The sequence below is a fragment of the Pleurodeles waltl genome, chromosome 7 (genome assembly GCF_031143425.1).
Source record: "Pleurodeles waltl isolate 20211129_DDA chromosome 7, aPleWal1.hap1.20221129, whole genome shotgun sequence".
In the NCBI taxonomy this organism is placed as follows: domain Eukaryota; kingdom Metazoa; phylum Chordata; class Amphibia; order Caudata; family Salamandridae; genus Pleurodeles; species Pleurodeles waltl.
This window is the reverse complement of record NC_090446.1, coordinates 526559673-526564478: the sequence shown is the minus strand read 5'-3', so window position 1 is coordinate 526564478 and position 4806 is coordinate 526559673.

Below are 4806 nucleotides of genomic sequence, written 5' to 3'. Positions count from 1 at the left end.
TTTGCCTTAGGACTTTTGTCTTATCACTATTCCCACAAGGCACACAATTCTTCACTGTCTCTTCCACCTGTTTATCTACTCCAGGCCACCAGAACAATTGTCTTATTTTCCTTTTCATTACACCTCGTCCTAAATGGCCCTGGTGAGTTATATCAATAATGTGCTTCCTTACACCCTCAGGGGGAACAATTTGATTTTTCCTATACAACCTTCCCTCCAGTACACTCAGTTGATCCTTAATCCTAAAGTAACATGACACATCGCTACCACGTTCGTCCTCATGCGCCCATCCATTAATTATTTTACTTTCCACCTTACACATGACAGAATCGTTCACTTTAGCCTCATCCCACTCGCTCTCGCTTAAGGCCAGTTCACCTAAAATAGTTCCCACAAAATTCTCAACTCCTTCTCCTACAATTTCATCCACAATCACAGGCATTCTTGACAAATAATCTGCCACGACATTCCTATCACCTCTTACAAACTCCACCTCAAAATTATACTCCATCACAGATAATAGCCACCTCGAAATTCGAGGTGTTACATTCCCTTCCAAACCACGCCCGCCCTTGAAAATATAGATTAAAGGCTATTGGTCAGTTTTTAGTTTAAAAGGCACTCCCCATAAGTAAAACCTAAAATGATTAATTCCCCAGCAACAAGCTAAGGCCTCTCTTTCAATTACTGAATATGATAATTCCGCACCCTGCAATCGTCTTGAAGCAAAACCTACAACGTACTCATTACCATCCTTTACTTGAGTTAAAACTGCTCCCACTCCCACATTGCTCGCATCCGAAGTTACATACGTTTTTGCTGTTATATCAAAAACACCTAAAGTGGGAGCACTCAATATACTCCTCTTCACATATTCAAAGGCACATTTGCAATCCTCATTCCACTCATATGTTACTCCCTTTTTCATCAATCCCCTTAAAGGTTCTACAATCTCTGTAAAATTTCTTATGAACTTGGCGCAGTATTCCGCAAGACCCAAGAAAGATCTTAATTCATCTTTGTTAGTTGGCTCAGGCGCTTTCTCGATTGCAGTCACTATGCTCTTCTTAGGCCTAATACCATTCCTATCAACAGTATGTCCCAAATAAGTCACTTCAGATTTTCCAATCTGACATTTTTCCTCTTTAATGGTCAGACCTCTCTTCTCCAGTCTGGACATTACTTCTTCAAATAAGAGGTTATGCTCTCTTTCATTATCACCTACAATTAAAATGTCATCTTGAAAGCATAACACTTTGTTCATGTCTCCAAAAATCACTTCCATTAGCCTCTGAAAAACAGCTGAGGCAGAAGCTAATCCAAAAGGCATCCTCTTGTAGCGAAATGCCCCCAAAGGCGTCACAAAGGACGTCAAATGCCTAGACTCTTCATGTAGATTAATCTGATGATATGCTGAGGACATATCCAACACACTAAAAATACACCCTTTGCCTTTTATGGATAACATCTGTGAAATATTTGGCAAAGGTTGCCTATCCACCCAGATACTCTTATTTAAATCTCTAAGATCGATGCATAGACGAATCCTCCCTCCCTCCTTGGGCGCTACAACGATCGGAGCCAGCCATTCTGAAGACTCTATTGGCTCAATGATACCGTCTTGCAACAACCTATCCAACTCATTTCTCAAAGGTTCCTTCATCAAATTAGGTATCCCTCGAACCTTGTGGACTACAGGTTTAGCATCTCTTTTTAGCACAATCTTGTGAGAAAAGTCTTTCAAGATACCTAATCTTGGAGAAAAGACCTGTGGATGCTTTTGGATCAAGGGATGAGGAGAGTCTTTTACTTCACCAATTCTTTCTTTTTCCAAAATCATTACAGGTTCTTTAGCATTAGGGTTCAGAATTATTCCCAAATCTTTCTGATGACGCCAGCCCAATAAATTAGTTCCAAAGTCCGTAATATATATCCTTCCTTTAACTGCTCTCCCTTTGAAAACAATTGTCATCCAAATCATGCCTATCATTTCTATTCTCTTCCCTGCATATCCCACAGCCTTTATATCCGGTTCCAACAAATTCTCATTTCCAGTGTTAACACACAATTTCTCATAAGTGTTTTTTGAAACAAGGGTAAATAGACTCCCAGAATCTACCAACAGATTAACTGGCAGGTTGTTCAATAACACCTGAGCATGAGGTTTCTTCAAGACACTTGTACTTTCAAGATTAATCCTGAGTGTTGAATCTTCTACTCCCATGGTTTCCTCATTAGAAGTTAGATCAAGGGGGTTTCCTTCCACAGTTAGAATTATTTCTTCCAAGTTTCCACACACATCCTGAACATCTTGAATCGTGTGACCACTACCTTCATTGTTTTTGAATTTACAGACTTTGGCAAAATGCCCTCTTTTCCCGCAATTGCGACATATTGCATTTCTTGCAGCACACATTTTGCTCGATGCAATGTGTCCGGGCGCTCCGCACCGATAGCATTTTACTTCCCTTGAATCAAACTTTCCCCGACTTGGGTCTTCCCAATTCCTTGTTGATTTTTTCTTCTCTTCACTAATTGTGAATTTGCTCCTATTCTTTATCTCACTGATAACATTTTGTTTTCCTTCCTTATTTGAATCATCCATTTCCAGTAGCCATACAGCTGTGTGCTCCATTCTTTTAGCAACTTGAATCGCTTCCTCCAGATTCGGATCTTTCATTAATAACTTCTCCCTTATTTTTTTATTATAAGCACACCTTACTATCTGATCTCTTATTAGGGAATCCGATAACTGTTCGAAACGGCAAGATAGGGCAAGTCCACGTAAGGTTGCTACATACGATGCTATATCTTCATCAGCATTCTGTATCCTCGAGAAAAATTTATGACGCTCTAGAACCAAATTAGTCTTAGGTGTAAATTGTAAATCTAGCATTTGCAAAGACATCTCAAATAGATTGGAGGGTTGTCCATCCCCCATACCTAATGAAACCTCAGGTAGGTCCTCATATATTCTTCTTCCTTCTATACCCAAATGATGAAGAAGAATTGCCTGTCTTCTGATAGGACTGTAGCGATCTCCTCCAATTGCCAGTAAATAGGTAGAGAACATCTTTTTCCACTGTTTCCACGGAATGGGTGGTTCCCCAGGAGTTGCTAAAAAGGGTGGTGGCGAGGACATACTTTGATCACCCATAGCTTAATTTTTTTTTTTTTTTTTTTTTTTTTAGCTGTGTCCTTCTCCTCAATTTTCCACTTTAAAATGTGTTATATAGTATGTATTTTAATACTTGTACTTCTTCACTCTTTTTCCATTCACATTGCTTTTTCCTGCTCCTTTTTAAAGTCTTTCTTTCCTTTCACTACTTAACCTTTACCCAGTCCTTCTTCGCTTTTGCTGGACAGGAGCAGAGTACGTCGTGAATTGCCAATGCAGGTTCTTGTTTTCCTTTTATTATTATTATTTATATTTTAGATGCCGCGTTAATTCCCAGCTAACGGCAGTAAGCTGGTTTATGTTCCCCCCACGGCATGATCTGCCGTAATGCAGTGTTTATAAATAGATTCTGCTCGCGCATACACCTCGCGCGTTCAGCTCGCAGCAGCGTCTGTTCAAAGAACTAAGTGAATCACGCGCATACACCTCGCGCGTTCTGCTCGAGGCAGAGTCTCTTCCAAGGGCAGAGTATAACGCGCATACACCTCGCGCGTCTACTCGTTTTCTTTTAAAATTAAACACAGTTCGTTACTACAGGCAGTCTGTTTTGCGCCAAGATAAACTAAAGATTATTGTTGTTTTCTTGAGGAATGTTAACACGCGATAGAGCTTGGACAATAATTATAATTGTGCTCACCAAAAGAACTTTGTAGGTTTTTCTTTTCTCTTTTTGTATCTTTTCCTCTCTGTCGAATATATGATTTTTCGAGCTGTAGTTGCTTCCAAGAGTGGAGATGTTCAATTCAATCCGTCTCCTGCACGGCTCCTCGTCGCCAATGTAAAGATGAATCTCTCAATTAGTTTCATTTCACTTCTTTATTTCATAAGTAATATACAGCATCTCCAGCACAGCTCCTTCCGTCTCCTTTTTCCTTCCCTTCTCTTTAACCCCTCACACATTCCATTTCAGAACCCATCTCCCTCATCACACCTCATCACATTCCAGTACAGGCTCTCCTACAGTACATAAAGTACCAAGCCATCTTCACAGGCACCTACTGGGGATATCTGAACATCCTGATGGAGAAGTTCCCAACAGTCCAACGCCACTCATGAGGGAGTGTGGGCTGTTCACTGAGTCACGTGGACACCAGGTACAGTACCATGTAAAATGAGAAAACGACGTTGCACGGAGTCGGGGAGGAGAGGCATCGGTGTAGCTGGTGCGGCGTTGGTTCCTTACTGCTAGGCAGGGGAGATAAGGCATCTGTTTCATACAGTTGCAGAGGAGGTGATTCTGTGGTGAGGCGTCAGTTCCTTACAACATGCAGGGTTGATAAATCCAGCAGGTCAAGACAGGAGGCGTACACCTGGTGTCGTGATCACACCACGGGGCAACAGGTGCTGCGGCAGAGTCGGGTGGCGGTGACACTGCACTTGGCTCTCGCACTGTGGTGGACTTCAGAGGCTCTGAGGTAATGTTGGGCCAGCAGTATCGGTTGCTGTTGCACTCAGCTGGGACCACTGCTCTGGTGCTGGCAGCGGTGTGGTGTCAGACAGTGGCCTCGGCTCTGAAGTCGCTCCAGAGTTGATGTGCTTGTTTCTTCTTGGTTACACCAAAACTCACTCCCCAGGGCCTGGGAACTGGCTTTGGCACCACATGGCAGGCTAGGACTCTCAGCAAGAGA